The following is a 17668-nucleotide window of genomic DNA, read 5'->3' as shown; positions in this document are numbered from 1 at the left end:
AATTTATGTGGGTTAAGTCTGGTTCTTAATGGCTTTCTCCCTCCCGTATTTGGATGTTGTCTGAATTTACTTTGCCCTTGTGACAAGTATAATTTCACTTACAGGCTGATTAACGGAACCTGATTACAGTATCCTGCAGTACGAGAGTTTCACATAGCAACTTCAAAAATCCGTTAGTTGCTGCGGACGACTATAATGTGAAGGGGATAAGCACCATCATAAGTGAACAAGCTTATTTCGTGGACTTCTTGGACCAACACCCGTATCCTGTCGTTAATCTCGATTTTTAATGCGGAATGCTCTGGCGGCTGTCGCAATCGCAATCGACTACAAAAAAGGGACAAACTTCCGACAATTACGACCAGAAGGATATTCAACTCTACGTTTGCTGGCGCAGGACTCGTGCTGGGGATGATTTATTCATCGTGAACGTATTCGTATGGCATAGGATTCAGAGGAGAAGTATGGGCGCAAAATAGAACGTCGGACCCTGCCCAGGCAATTTCCCCTTGTTTTTAACCATTTGGAATTGGCCATTTCATTTGGCTATAGGTGGTTGTCTGGAACTGTGTAATGGACGAAAAGTTGTTCGAACGCTAGTTAAATGCGCAGTGGGTATAACCTCGGTCATGTATCCTATATATAAAGTATCATGTATCCTATATATAAATTATCATAAATAACAGAATCGAAATATATCTGTGTGTGTATGCACTAGGAATCTATTTTAAGTGCACCTAGATTAATCACTTAGATTAGTCGTTTATGTGAATCAGTTGTATTAAGTGCACATATATTTATCATAATTATATGAACCCATATATATATATGTATAAATAAATCAGGTAGCCTATAATCAATCTGTTACCTTTTATCTTACCAATAACTGAAGTTAGTATATGGGTCAATGAATTAGCATAAAAATCAATGAATCAGTTAGCATAAACATTAATAATTTTTATCACTTCATATATGAATTTTTATCAGTTAAAATATGATTTTTGTCATGTTAATCTTTATCATATGCAATTATCAGAGTACATTAGTATTTTCTGTATCTTAATGAGTTGAAGTGAAAAACTGTATCATTATATATCACGTGATCACTATTATTTACGAATATCATCATATGCATATGTCTTATATCTTATTACTTGAATCTGTATTTGTGTACACCATGAATTTTTTTTACTTAAGTATTTTTTATATATCTATATATATTCACATAGTGTTATATCACACTCCTATAAGTCAAATGCAAGTCAAGCTTGAGTAATATTCAGTGGTTGGTTTTGTAGCCGACCGAGCTTTTATGTAAGTGTTACATAATAAAAATATGGAATGTTATTCCATATATATAAAAAAATAAAACTATGATTAATTAAAACCAGTGACCCAAGAGGTCAACCAGATTGCTTGCAGGAATGTGATCAGACCAGAGACGATAAAGTATGGTAAGATGACGTGCCGTCACCTGTGGTCCTTCGTTTGTTTTGAAAACATTAGTCCAAGCTTCCTGCTTGAGACAACTACCGCGACCTATAATTCAAACGGCCTACGTGATTTGTAATCTGTGTCATCTGTATGTATGTTCATATGTTCGAGCTACTGTCTGCTTCCTTTATGATTTGTAACCGAGATGGTAGTCAGAGTTGAATTAGCCATCATCATTGGCAGAAGCGATCAAGCCATCGTCGTTAGAAGACCTGTACATCTTTATCTAAGCTTTATCATGTAGATTTGAATTAGCCATCATCATTGGCAGACCTGTACAAATTTCCTCTGATCTTCATCATGTAATCTCAGAGAATAGAACTATTTTTTGTACTCAGTGTTTTCTACTAGAACCTCACATCAGAAAGAGATCGAATGAAGTTATAACTATCATCATGAGTTTAACACATTGTCGTCATAACCAAAGAAGATACCGACTTCGTAAGTTATCATCAAACCCCCAAGACACTCCAATGAGTATGGAAGTGCATAACCAACCGACTTAGCGTAAGATTATCGCAAGTCTAACATAACCTCACAGGGCGCCTTATTATACAAGGCAACAGCCCTTTCATATGCACTATTAGAACCATTTGATAATACAGAGTAAGGCGAGTACTGTGAACGACTTTGATAAGCGGGTGGAATATGTTATAACAGAAGGTTCTGGCGTACCTTTGATTTGTGCTGATATACATGTCAATGTATTATTATTATTTGTATATTTTCATATCTCAGTCATGCAAATCGACCGGGTGGTTTTTATAGTGTAGGGGTCCGGCTTGCAACCTGCCTTCTCCTTCCTCTTCCTCTTCCTATTATTATTATTATTATTTTTATTATTATTATTATTATTATTATTATTATTATTATTATTATTATTATTATTATTATGCTATGCATGTGTAATCGTGCTATTTCCAGTAATTACACAGAATACGTTCTTCATTGATAAATGCACACCTCGTATAGAGTTACCCTTATCTTGTTAGAAATAATTAACACACTGATCACGTATGGAACCGAAATACATTTCCGACTCACACCGTTATTGAACCTTGGGGTGTGGGGGTTAATGCCGTCAGTTCACCTCTCATGGTGCGCTGTAGGAATCACTCACGTATCTTTGCAGCATACCTTCGGCTCCTAGGTGCACCCTCTTTCATTCCTTTTACCGTACCTCCGTTCATATTCTCTTTATTCCATCTGACTTTTCGCTCTCTAACAATTGTTTCCCTAGTGCAGCTGCCTGGTTTTCTTCTTGTTACCGTCTTACTGCCAATTTTCCTTCCGGTACTGAATGAAGTTATAAGTCCCAGCACTTGGCCTTTGGCCTACATTCTGTATTCCTTCCTTCTATATACCAATCTGGATTCGGTCCCGACTTGAGTCGGAAATTTATTAGGCTTATCTTTTATATGCTTAATTATATATTTGCTGGAAATAATAATTGTATTTTTGTTACATCTAATAAATTTAAGCGGTCGAATTTGGGCCGTACGCGTGTATTCTGCCAAAAATAGATGCATCAAAAAATATCTAAAATCATATATGTGAATTAAAAATATGTGCCGTAGCTGATACAATTGCATTAGCTTTTCCGGTCATCTCTGCACCTTCCCCGAGGCACTGACCCTTGTCGTCGTTGCTAACATTTCAGCGTACCTTTCGGTTGATTGCTATTCGTGCCTCCAGCAAAAACCGAAGTCAGAGACCAATCTCTGTGTCTTTCATGACAGCGAAAATCATTAGGCAATTTGCCGTGAGATAATTGTCTGATTGATAAAATGCATGTTGCAATTAGCGCCTCGTCCAGTTATTCGACATATCGTAATCATTACTAATTAAGGCCTGACCTTTTATTTTGATCGCCGGATAGATTTATTAAGCGGGATTTTATCTATTTTTATAATCAGATTAATTGTTTATCCCGTAATCGTTCTATTGGAAGTGTCATACGCTCTGATATATAGCTGGAGGTGTGACCGAAGTCCAAAGATATAACTAGGTGGATACTATTCGAGATCGATCATACCGAATGGCCTTATCGGCCTTATCGCTTAGGCTTTGGCTCTAGGTACCACATGTGTGTTCATCTTTGTCAAAGGAAACCGTATCTTTTCTTTAAATAGCTGTTCCCTATGCAGTTTTTCCTCCCTGCGATACCTCTGAATATTATAAATGAAAAGATACTGTGGTTTATACCGGGGCCAGCTTTATATACATATACATATATATAGATATATATATATATCTGTTATATATATATTTATTATATTATATATATCATATATATATATATATATAACTATATATATATATATATCTATATATATATATACTATATATATCTTTATATATATATGATGTATATATTATATATATATATATATATATCTATATATATATATAGGTATAGATATATAGTATAGATATATATAATATATATATTATTATATAGTATATATATATATATATATGTATAGATATATATATATATATATAATATTATATATATGTCTATATATGTATATATATAATAGATATAATTATTTTAAATATATATATATATATTATATATATATCTATATATCTATTAGATATATAGAACATATTATATTATTATATATATATATATTATATTATATAAATTACATACATATAATAATTTATATATTATATATATTTATAATATATTAATTATATATGTGTGTGTGTGTGTGTGTGTGTAAGGCCTAGGGTTTTTTATTAATAATATATTATCCGTGCGTTCTCTGTGACCTATGGAATGTGGAGAACAGTGCAAGAGGTGACGACCTGAGAGTAGCTGATCATGAGTTTCTGGGATGGCTTGAGATAAAAATGATTAGTTCGAAGAGTCAATGCACGACAGTTTATGAACTCTTCTCAAAGTGCCTTTGCGAAACTGGATGCAGCTAGAACCGTGAGGCGCTATCGAACTGTGTGTTCGTATGTGCGTGTGTGCCTCTTCCCTTTAATAGGTTCATACCCAAGCCTATGGGAGGGATTTTGATAGAGGGCTTCAAGTCACAGGCAAGATGCCGTGGCATTCGCCGGGGGGGAGTTTTTTTTGTTTATTAATTACGTGTTTAAGTGTCCGGTTGTCTGGACGGATCTGGTACTTGTGGAATGCAAGACAAAGAATTCCCAGAGAGGGGTGTAGACTTGTTTTGGTGACTAGACATTGTACTGTTTTTGAGTTAGTTCTGTAAGACTGGATTACTTAATTAATTGATTTATTTATTCTTGTTAATAAACGTTAATGTTATGATGCAACTCTCTCATTTTCATTACCTGTTAGAATGGAGAGAAAGAGGTGGAGAAAAGAAAGAGATTGTCGGTGCTAGAGAGAGAGAGAGAGAGAGAAAGGTTACGAGTAATGGGATATGTGGGTCTGCCTTCCGTTTCGTGTCCATGCTTACCTTATGAATACTGGGGGAAGAATTCCCCCATGTTACATATATATATATATATATATATATATATATATATATATATATATATATATAGATTAGAGGAGAGAGAGAGAGAGAGAGATAGAGAGAGCGAGAGAAAGAGAGAGAGAGAGAGAGAGAGAGAAGAGAGAGGAGAGAGAGAGATGATACAATTAAATAAGCTTTGGCCATCTTTCGTGAGGACGAAGCAGACGTAAATTTGTAATGCAAAGTAAATTAGATATGCGTATACCTATGAGTGCTTTTCTTTTGGTAATTTTTTTTCTCTATAACGCTCTCTACATTTCCTTTTTAACACAATAAATCGAAGCCTTTCATTTCCATCCACGATAGATTAAACTCGCCGTTTTTTTTTTTTTTTTTCTTCCATTAACAGATCGAAGGTTTTTTCCGATTTTCCTGCCACAACAGATTCTGGCATTTTTTCCCCCGTTTATATTCCTCATCACAACGAAACCTTTTTTTTTTTTCCATAGTTTCACCGAACCTTTTTTTTTCTTATTTACGAAGCCTTTTTTTCTTATTTTCCGCAAGAGATCGGAATATTGTTCTTTTCCTTCTACAATAGATGTATCACTTTTTTTTAAATCATCAATTAAAAACATTTGCTTCTACATGGAACAGAACCCTTTATTTTTTTCTACACTAGATCGAAATACTTTATTTTTTCACAACAGATTTTGTCCACAAAATGTCCAAGACTCCTTTCCATAATTTCTTAAACGGATAAGAGACGGCGTTTTTTCTTCTTTCCTTCCTTAACAGACCGAAGGATGTTTTTCCTATATGTTCCACGACAGTTTGAAGTTTTTTCATTTATATTCCACACAAAAAAGTCATGACTTTATTCCCTTTTACCAACACAATAGATCGAACCTCTCCCCCACCCTTTTTTCCCCTTTCTGCAATAGATCGAACCTCTAAGTTTTTTTTTTTACTTGTGCTTCCTTTCATCGTCCTAAATTGGCGGAAGGCCCCAGGCGCCACCCTCGAGGAGCCTCGTCTTCAAAAGGCTTTGGTAGACTCTCGGCTGGAGAAATCTCATCCCTGCCAATTTCGAGATAAATCTATTTCAGTGTTAGTGTTTCCCCCAATATATTCTTTGGTCGTCTCTCTTTTGTGTATACTTTTATTCTATTTTTACCTTTTGTTTTGTTTTTATTTTACTTTTACTCAGTTTGTGCTTTATTTTTTCCATTTACCGTCTTTGAGTGCAGGAGAAAAATGTTGTTTAAAAAAAAAATTACTTTTTATGAATCGATGAGTTTTTCCTCAGGGGACGTTGTTGTTTTCTGGCTGCTTATCTTACTTTTCTTTTACTCTTTTTGTGTCGTATTTTTTGAGAAGGATCTTCATTCCTGTCATGACGGACAGATCTTCATTCCTAATTTTTCTGAATTTCATTCCTGCTGTTTCAGATCTTCATTCCAGACATTGTTCTGCCATGACATTTATCCCCACTATAACGGGTATTTATTACTCTCTCGGGAGATAATCATTCCTATCTTAAAGAATTTTCATTCCCAGGTGACATATCTTTATCAGATCTCTTATTCCCATCAAAATAGGCCTTCATTCCTATTCGTGACCCGCCTTGGTTTCCATTATTTTAGACCTTCAGGAATAGTCATTCCTCATCGTCATGGATCTTCATTCCTGTTATTTCATGATACATCTGCATTCCTATCTGATTTTTAGTTTCATCTCGATAAATCTTCGTTATTCTCATCATGGTAAATCTTTCTTATCATGATGGATCTTCATTCATTTCCATTGCTATCTGATCTTTACTCTCATCTCGATAAATCTTCATCATTCTTATCAAGATGAATCTTCATTTTTATCTGCATTCCTATCTGATCTTTACTCTCATCTCGATAAATCTTCATCATTCTCATCATGATGAATCGTCATTTTTATCAAGGTGAATCTTTACTCTTGTCAAGACGAATCTTCATTCTTATCACAACTCATCGTCATTCATATGAAGACCTTCATTTGCACCACTACAGATTTTATTCCCTTCACGGGAGATCTTCCATTAAAGACATTGCAAATCCCATTGCACATTTCTGTGAGAGTTAAGAATTAATTCATTTTGGCTAATGACTGTCATTAAGAGCTCAAGTCTTCATGTTAATGAATTGGACTTGATGGTACCTGTAATCCCCTTTTCTGGACTATTATCATAATTCTTCCCTGCGAAAATGATGAAATTGTTCTTTAAATCGGTTAATTTACCAAGATAAGTAGAGGACAAAAGAATTACTGCTGTGTTTATGTGATTTTAAAGGTTTATGCGGATGGTTTTTCACTGATAGGGAGTTATGCTTTTGAGTATATGTATTATGCTTGTGTGTGTGTGTGTGTGCGTGCGAGAGCGCGCGCGCGTTTCCGTTGAACTGCTATCTAATAAAGGAATTGCACCTTCGTTAGTTCAAGGTTGTAGGGAAACATGCTAAATAGAAAGCACTTTTCATAAAGAATCCATTACTAGAAAAATAATTAAATTATCCGAAAGAAGTGCTGATTGGTGTTAAGAACAAGAAAAGACATTACCGAAGATGACTTAGTCAAAAATTGAAAAAATGAATAAACAAAATAAGATAAAAAAAATTTCTCTGAAGATTATGTAGCTGAAATTCAGTCTTAAAAAACTCTCCGAAGATTATATAACTGTAGGGCGGTGCGCACGCGCAGGACCGCCTACTAATCGACAAGATTGAGAGAAAAGTTAAAAAAATAATAAGTTCCCACGAGTGACATAGCAAAGAGGTTGAAATATCTCTTCAATGCCAGGTGTGTATCACTGAACAAAAATCTTGTGTCTTTGAACTAAGTGGATTTGATTTTTACTTAAGTTCTTTTTATAACTAGAATAAGAACAATATAACGCACGGTATTACTACAGGATAATAACAGCTCTAAATGCCATGTTAAGAGTTATTTTTTTTACATAATAATAATTTTACGGTTGGTCTTGATGTACGCGTTGTTCATGGAGATTTTAGCAACGTATTTTTTTTATCGGTTTATAGATAGTCATATCCACTGTCGTAACTATAAGTAGATTTCACATCAACCTTACGACGCTCTTGATTGGCTGTTGATAAGCCAGTCACAGGGCTGGAAACTCTCAATCTCTCTCGAGAGTTCACCTCTCCTGAGGGATACTTCTTTCAAACGTATCTCTCAGGAGAGGTGAAACATACATCCTGTCCCATGTGAACTCTCGAGAGAGACTGAGAGTTTCCAGCCCTGTGATTAGCTTATCAACAGCCAATCAGGAGCGTCGTAAGGGATATGGGCCTGGACATCAAATGCACGGTTGATGTGAATCTACTATAGTTACTCTCACTATTCTGTAAAAATTGGATAATAATGGTAAAACGAAGATAATGATGGCAAAAAAGTTAATATTGGTGAAAAAGATGATAAAGGTGAAAAAAGATAATAATAAACAAAATAGCGGTAACTGCTTGGGAGGTAGGCTGACAATCTACATGTCTCTTGAAACTGGGCCACAGATAGGGCCTGAAAGTACTCGAGTGTGGAGTAAAATAAAGTGTAAATGCTCATAAATAAACACGCTATACACAGTGATTTTGTGGGTTTCTTTTTCAAACAAGCTATAGCCGTCCTCGTTGGGCGTACTGTAGATGGTGCTTAGTATGCTTGTTGTGTGTATATGTTACGCAAAATGTGGATAATTGCCAAATCTGTACATTTTGCAATTAATTTTGCCTATTGTGTACAATTTGCAGGCATCAAGCGCTGCAAATTGTACTCAATAGGCAAAATTAATTGCAAAATGTTTACACATTTGGCAATTATCCACATTTTGCGTAACATATATATGCAATGAACTGAGTTAATAACTAGTATTGATGATTGTGATTAATTTTTCAGGGCTTTATAATCATAATTCTGATAAGTAGGTGCGTTCCACAAGTCTGGAAACAGCCGCAGGATTCCTCACATTCAACAACTTTCCGACTTTATCTCTTAATGAACTCGGCCTCAGGGCGTCCGTTGAACAGCAGCGAGTGGAAGTTGTACGCAGTAGGTGAAAGTTGTAATCTGTGAGTGGAAGTTGTACACTATGAGTGGAAGATGTACCCAGTGAATGAAAGTTGTATGCAGTGGGAGAAAGTTGTCCACTGGTAGAGGAAGTTGTCTGCAGTGAGTGAAAGTGGTACGCAGTGAGTGAAAGTTGCACTCGGTGAGTGAAGCTGTATGTGTAAGTGTTTACATAATAAAAATATGGAATGTTAGTCCATATATATAAAAGATTGCTTGCAGGAATGTGATCAGACTAGAGACGCTAAAGATGACGTATACAATAAAAGTATCTAAGATACCGCTGCCACCAATATTAGGGCTTGTGCCTTGTATAATAAGGCGCCCTATGAGGTAATGTTAGACTGCGATAATCTTACGCTAAGTCGGTTGGTATTGCACTTCCATCTTCAATGGAGTGTCTGGGGGTTTGTAGATCACTTACGAAGTCGGTATTATCTTGTTGGTTATTACGACGATGTGTTAAACTCATGGTTCGGTGAGGAGGTTCTTGTAGAAAACACTAAGTATAAAAAATTATATATTCTTCTGAAGTTTTACATGGTGAAGATCAGGTATGATTGTACAAGTCTTTCTAATAACGATAGCTTGATCGCTTTCTGCCAATGATGATGGCTAATCCTATTCCTCTACATGATAAAGCTTAGGTAAAGAGGTACAGGTCTTCTAATGACGATAGCTAACTCTGTTCTGCCTGTACTACCATCTCTGTTACAAGTTATGAAGGAACAGGACAGTAGTTCGAACATAGTGAACATACAATCAGATGACAGTTACATACGAACACACAATCAAATGAAGACACGCTACAGATCACGTAGGCCGTAGTTATCTCAAGCAGGGAGCTTGGACTAATGTTATAAACAATTGAATGACTACAGGTGACGGCATGTTATCTTAGCATACTTTTATTGTATACGTCATCTTTAGCGTCTCTAGTCTGATCACATTCCTGCAAGCAATCTTTTATATATATGGACTAACATTCCTATTTTTATTATGTAAACACTTACATATGCAGTGAGTGAAAGTTTTTCACAGTGAGTGGAAGTTGTATATAGTAAGTGAAAGTTGTATGCATAGATTGGAAATGTAGACAGAGAGTGAAAGTTGTATGCAATAAAAATACACTGAGTGAGAGTTGTATGGAGAGAGTGGAAGTTACGTGCAGTGAGTGAAAGTTGCATGAAGTGAGTGAAAGTTGTACGCAGTGAGTGAAAGTGGTACGCAATGAGTGGAAGTTATACGCACTGAGTTGAACTTAACATCTGTGGTATTTCTGTATTGCCCAGAAACTAAACGTTGTTTTTTCTTTAGTATGACTGAATTCCAAGTGGGAATCCTGGAACGCAACAGTATTGAACACTGACTACTAGAAAATCCTAAATACATGCACAGAAAATTTATTCTCTCTCTCTCTCTCTCTCTCTCTCTCTCTCTCTCTCTCTCTCTGCGTTAATAACCTACAAATTCTGACACCAGTTGTAGTAACCGTAAATCAATTCTCTCTCTCTCTCTCTTATGAATTCTCTTATTTTTCAAAGACTACTAATAAAGAGGAAAGAGAGAGAGAGAGAGAGAGAGAGAGAGAGAGAGAGAGAGAGACTTCCTAATAAAGAACGAAATTCGAAATAGCGAAAGATGATTAGTGAAGTGCGTCTGGTTCTATTCATTAAGCGAAGAGGCCTTATAAGGTGGTACCTTCTGCATTCTCCTCCAGGATGCTAATTAAAAATAAGATTCTTCCATTTCCAGGAGACTATAAAATATTTCGCGGGTAGCAAAGGCTTCCGGGAATTAAAGTGACTCTTGCAATAAGTCAGGACAGAAAAGTGTGAGAGTGAAATCCAGTGGTGTCACATATATACGATTGGACATCTTTGTGTATGTGTGTGTATATATCTAATATATATATATATATATATACAACACACACACATACACAAAGATGTCCAATCGTATATATGTAACACCACTGATTTCACACTCACACTTATATATATATATATAATATATATATATATATATATATATATATATATATATATATATATATATATATATATAAGTGCCTGGATTTGAATGTCTCCTGCGTTCGCGCCCAGGTACAGGTAAAAAATCTATTATCGAGAAAAAATCCCCCTTCGGTTAAGCCATATATGAAAATATAATTAAATTCCGAGGTAGAGCGAATTAGTATTAAAGGACATTGTAGCTCGATGTATGTATATGAATCACGGTAATGTGATATGACTTATATATAATATACTATATATATATATAGTTCCTTATATATATATATATTTTATATATATATTTGTATTTATAATTGGGTCGACTGAAACTGTGTTCAAAGGGGAGAAGTAGTTTCTATGTAGCTGTGAATAAAGTCTCCATTAGGCGATTCCAGTTGCTTTATCGAACTCGGTATTTCATTTGTTCTACATTGGCCTCTAACTAGGAATTTTCAAAAGGCTGGTTTCCATACTTTGCCGGTCGTGCTTACACGTGGAATCTGATTGAATTGTGTTGTAGTTAGGTAATAATTGTCATGTAACCTATGTTCTTTCCCGTAGTGTTACGATAGTTTGTTAGAATACTCTACTTTTGTATAATTAAATTGCTTGTCTTTTTCTTTTTTGGTTACTTGTGTCCAGGTTAACATGATCAATGTTTTATCCTGCACAAATGAAAAAATTTATCTTTATCCCATTTAAAGACTCTCAGGTTTGTATGATAGGAAAACTAAAAATTACTTTGAAAATTGTACTATTATATGCCTTTAGATTTTGAGACCATTCACTAACTATAACTCCCACATGGAATTTGTTTACTTTACAAGGATTCCTCCTCCTCCTCCCCCTCCCCCCACCCTCTCCCTCCCCTCCCCTCCACCTCCTCGTCAACTACACCTCCTCCTCCTCCTCCTCCTCCATTCCCTCCCCCTCCCCTCCTGCTCCTCCTACTGCTCCTGCTCCTGTTCCTACTCCGCCTCCTCCTCCTCCTCCTCCTCCTCCCCCCCTCTCCACCTCCCCTCGTCCTCCTCCTACACCTCCCCCTCCCACTACTTTTAGTTCACAATCCTTAGATGCTTCCAGAGCAGGGAACTTCCAGCAGCCCCCCAACTGGCTTCAGTCCACCAGCCTTGGATGCTCTCTGAGTAGAGTACTTCCAGCAGCCCCCCAACTGCCTTCGGTCCACCAACCTTGGATCGGCTTTTCCATAATAGTACTTCCTTCCAGCAGCCCCCCCAACTGACCTTCAGTCCACCCCAGCCTTGGATGCTTCCAGAACAGAGTACTTCCAGCAGCACCCAACTGCCTTCAGTCCACCAGCCTTGGATGCTTCCAGAATAGTACTTCCAGCAGCCCCCCAACTGCCTTCGGTCCACCAACCTTGGATGCTTCCAGAATAGTACTTCCAGCAGGCCCCCAACTGCCTTCAGTTCAACAGCCTTCAATGCTTCCAGAGCAGAGTACTTCCAGCATCACCCCAACTGCTTTCAGTCCACCAGCCTTGCATACTTCCAGAGTAGAGTACTTCAAGCAGCCCCCCAACAGCTTTCAGTCCACCAGCCTTGCATGCGTCCAGAATAGAGTACTTCCAGCAGTCCCCCAACTGCTTTCAGTCCACCAGCCTTGGATGCTTACAGAGTAGAGTACATCCAGCAGAGCCCCAACTGCCTTCAGTCCACCATCCTTGGATGCTTCCAGAATAGATTACTTCCAGCAGCCCCCCAACTGCCTTCAGTCCACCAGCCTTGGATGCTTCCAGAGCAGAGTACTTCCAGCAACCCCCAACTGCTTTTAGTCCTCCAGTCATGGATGCTTCCGGAGTAGAGTACTTCCAGCAGGCCCCCAACTGCTTTAAGTCCACCAGCCTTGGATGCTTCCAGAGTAGAGTAATTCCAGCAGCCCCCCAACTGCCTTCAGTCCACCAGCCTTGCATGCTTCCAGAATAGAGTACTTCCAGCAGTCCCCCAACTGCTTTCAGTCCACCAACCTTGGATGCTTCCAGAGTAGAGTACATCCAGGAGACCCCCAACTGCCTTCAGTCCACCAGCCTTGGATGCTTCCAGAATAGATTACTTCCAGCAGCCCCCCAACTGCCTTCAGTCCACCAGCCTTGGATGCTTCCAGAGCAGAGTACTTCCAGCAACCCCCAACTGCTTTTAGTCCTCCAGTCATGGATGCTTCCGGAGTAGAGTACTTCCAGCAGCCCCCCAACTACTTTCAGTCCACCAGCCTTGGATGCCTCCAGAGTAGAGTAATTCCAGCAGCCCCCCAACTGCTTTCAGTCCACCAGTCTTGAATATTTCCAGAGTAGAGTACTTCCAGCAGCCCCCAACTGCCTACAGTCCACCAGCCCTGGATGCTTCCAGAGCAGAGTACTTCCAGCAGCCCCCCAACTGCCTTCAGTCTACCAGCCTTGGATGCTTCCAAAGCAGACTACTTCTAGCAGCCCCCCAAATGCCTTCAGTCCACCAGTCTTGGATGCTTCCAGAGTAGAGTACTTCCAGCAGCCCCCTAACTTCCTTCATTCCACCAGCCTTGGATGCTTCCAGAATAGAGTACTTCCAGCAGCCCCCCAAATGGTTTCAGTCCACCAGCCTTGTATGCTTCCAGAACAGAGTACTTCCAGCAGCCCCCTAACTGCCTTCAGTCCACCAGCCTTGGATGCTTCCAGAGGAGAGTATTCCAGCAACCCCCAAAATGCCTTCAATCAACCAGCATTGGATGCTTCCAGAGTAGAGTATTTCCAGCAGCCCCCAACTGGTTTCAGTCCACCAGCCTTGGATGCTTCCACAGTAGAGTACTTCCAGCAGCCCCCCAAATGCCTTCAGTCTACCAGCCTTGGATACTTCCAGAGTAGAGTACCTCCATCAGGCCCCCAACTGCCTTCAGTCCACCAGCCTTGGATGCTTCCAGAGGAGAGTACTTCCAGCAGTCCCCCAACTGCTTTCAGTCCACCAGCCTTGGATGCTTCCAGGGTAGAGTACTTCCAGCAGCCCCCCTACTGCCTTCAGTTCACCAGCCTTGTATGCTTCCGGAGCAGAGTACTTCCAGTAGCCCCCCAACTGCTTTCAGTCCTCCAGCCTTGGATGCTTCCAGCAGCCACCCAACTGCCTTCAGTCCACCAGCCTTGTATGCTTACAGAGCAGAGTACTTCTAGCAGCCCCCCAACTGCATTCAGTCCCCCAGCCTTGGATGCTTCCAGAGTAGAGTACCTCCAGCAGCCCCCCAACTGCTTTTAGTCCACCAGCCTTGTATGCTTCCAGAGTAGAGTACTTCCAGCAACCCCCAACTGCCTTAAGTCCACCAGCTTTGGATGCTTCCAGAGTAGAGTACTTCCAGCAGCCCCCCAACTGCCTTCAGTCCACCATCCTTTGATGCTTCCAAAGCAGAGTACTTCTGGCAGCCCCCCCATCTGCCTTCAGTCCTCCAGCTTTGGATGCTTCCAGAGTAGAGTACTTCCAGCGGCCCCCCAACTGCCTTCAGTTCAGCTTCAAGAGCAGAGTTCTTCCAGCAGCCCCAACTGCCTTTAGTCCACCAGCCTTGGATGCTTCCAGACTAGAGTACTTCCAGCAGCCACCCAACTGCCTTCAGTCCACCTTCTGTGGATGCTTCTAGAGTAGAGTACTTCCAGCAGCCACCCAACTGCCTTCAGTCCACCAGCCTAGGATTCTTCCAGAGCAGAGTACTTCCAGCAGCCACCCAACTGCCTTCAGTCCACCAGCCTTGGATGCTTCCTGAATAGAGTACTTCCAGCAGCCACCCAACTGCCTTCAGTCCACCAGACTTGGACGCTTACAGAATAGATTACTTCCAGCAGCGCCCCAACTGCCTTCAGTCCACCAGCCTTGGATGCTTCAAGAATAGACTACTTCCAGCAGGCCACCAACTGCCTTCAGTCACCAGCCTTGGACGCTTCAAGACCAGAGTAATTCCAGCAGCCCCCAACTGCCTTCAGTCCACCAGCCTTGGATGCTTCCAGAATAGAGTACTTCCAGCAGCCCCCTAGCTGCATTCAGTCCGCCAGCCTTGGATGCTTCCAGAGTAGAGTACTTCCAGCAGCCCCCTAACTGCCTTCAGTTCACCAGCCTTAGATGCTTCCAGAGCAGAGTACTTCCAGCAGCCCCCCAACTGCCTTCAGTCCACCAGCCTTGGATGCTTCCAGAATAGAGTACTTCCAGCAGCCACTCAACTACTTTCAGTCCTTGGATGCTTCCAAAGCAGAGTACTTCCAGCAGCCCCCCAACTGCCTTCAGTCCACCAGCCTTGGATGCTTCCAGAATAGAGTACTTCCAGCAGCCACACAACTACTTTCAGTCCACCAGCCTTGGATGCTTCCAAAGCAGAGTACTTCCAGCAGCCCCCCAACTGCCTTCAGTCCACCAGCCTTGGATGCTTCCAGAGCAGAGTACTACCAGCAGCCCCCCAACTGCCTTCAGTCCACAGGCCTTGGATGCTTCCAAACCAGAGTAATTCCAGCAGCCCCCCAACTGCCTTCAGTCCACCAGCCTTGGATGCTTCCTGAGCAGAGTACTTCCAGCAGCACCCCAACTGCCTTCAGTCCATCAGCCTTGTTTTCTTCCAGAGTAGAGTACTTCCAGCAGCCCCCCAACTGCCTTCAGTCCACCAGCCTTAGATGCTTCTAAAGTAGAGTACTTCCAGCAGCCCTCCAACTACCTTCAGTCCACCAGCCTTGGATGCTTCCAGAACAGAGTATTCCAGCAGCCCCCAAAATGCCATTCAATCCACCAGCCGTTGGATGCTTGCCAGAGTAGAGTACTTCCAGCAGCAAGCCCCCAACTGGTTTCAGTCCACCAGCCTGATGCTTCCAGAGTAGAATACTTCCAGCAGCATACCTTCAGTCAACCAGCCTTATATGCTTCCTGAGTAGAGTACTTTCAGCAGCCCCCAACTGCCTTCAGTCCACCAGCCTTGTATGCCTCCCCAGTAGAGTACTTCCAGCAGCCCCCCAACTACCTTTAGACCACCAGCCTTGAATGCTTCCAGAGCAGAGTATTCCAGCAGCCCCCAAATGCCTTCAATCCACCAGCCTTGGATGCTTCCAGAGTAGAGTACTTCCAGCAGCCCCCAACTGGTTTCAGTCCACCAGCCTTGGATGCTTCCAGTGTAGAGTACTTCCAGCAGCCCCCCAACTGCCTTCAGACTACCAGCCTTGTATGCTTCCAGAGTAGAGTACTTCCATCAGCCCCCAACTGCCTTCAGACCACCAACCTTGGATGCCTCCAGAGTAGAGTACTTCCAGCAGGCCCCCAACTGCGTTCAGTCCACCAGCATTGGATGCTTCCAGAGTAGAGTACTTCCAGCAGGCCCCCAACTGCCTTCAGTTCACCAGCCTTGGATGCTTCCAGAGGAGAGTACTTCCAGCAGTCCCCCAACTGCTTTCAGTCCACCAGCCTTGGATGCTTCCAGGGTAGAGTACTTCCAGCACCCCCCTACTGCCTTCAGTTCACCAGCCTTGTATGCTTCCGGAGCAGAGTACTTCCAGTAGCCCCCCAACTGCTTTCAGTCCTCCAGCCTTGGATGCTTCCAGCAGCCCACCAATTGCCTTCATTCCACCAGCCTTGTATGCTTCCAGAGCAGAGTACTTCTAGCAGCCCCCCAAATGCATTCAGTCTTCCAGCCTTGGATGCTTCTAGCAGCCCCCAACTGCCTTCAGTCCACCAGCCTTGGATGCTTCCAGAGTAGAGTACCTCCAGCAGCCCCCCAACTGCTTTCAGTTTTCCCACTTCCAGTCCCCCCTTGTTATTGCTTCCGAGTAGAGTACTTCCAGCGGCCCCTCAACTGCCTTCAGTTCACCAGCCTTGGATGCTTCCAGAGCAGAGTTCTTCCAGCAGCCCCCCAACTGCCTTCAGTCCACCAGCCTTGGATGCTTCCAGACTAGAGTACTTCCAGCAGCCCCCCAACTGCCTTCAGTCCACCTTCTGTGGATGCTTCTAGAGTAGAGTACTTCCACCAGCCCCCCAACTGCCTTCAGTCCACCAGCCTTGGATGCCTCCAGAGTAGAGTTCTTCAAGCAGCCCCCCAACTGCCTTCAGTCCACCAGCCTTGGATGCTTCCAGAGTAGAGTACTTCCAGCAGCCCCCCAACTGCCTTCAGTCCACCAGCCTTGGATGCTTCCAGAATAGAGTACTTCCAGCAGCCCCCTAGCTGCATTCAGTCCGCCAGCCTTGGATGCTTCCAGAGTAGAGTACTTCCAGCAGCCCCCTAACTGCCTTCAGTTCACCAGCCTTAGATGCTTCCAGAGCAGAGTACTTCCAGCAGCCCCCCAACTGCCTTCAGTCCACCAGCCTTGGATGCTTCCAGAATAGAGTACTTCCAGCAGCCACCCAACTACTTTCAGTCCACCAGCCTTGGATGCTTCCAAAGCAGGGTACTTCCAGCAGCCCCCCAACTGCCTTCAGTCCACCAGCCTTGGATGCTTCCAGAGCAAAGTACTTCCACCAGCCCCCCAACTGCCTTCAGTCCACAGGCGTTGGATGCTTCCAAACCAGAGTAATTCCAGCAGCCCCCCAACTGCCTTCAGTCCACCAGCCTTGGATGCTTCCTGAGCAGAGTACTTCCAGCAACACCCCAACTGCCTTCAGT

Source organism: Macrobrachium nipponense, chromosome 29, assembly GCF_015104395.2.
Source record: "Macrobrachium nipponense isolate FS-2020 chromosome 29, ASM1510439v2, whole genome shotgun sequence".
In the NCBI taxonomy this organism is placed as follows: Eukaryota; Metazoa; Arthropoda; class Malacostraca; order Decapoda; family Palaemonidae; genus Macrobrachium; species Macrobrachium nipponense.
This window is presented reverse-complemented; position numbering follows the sequence as displayed.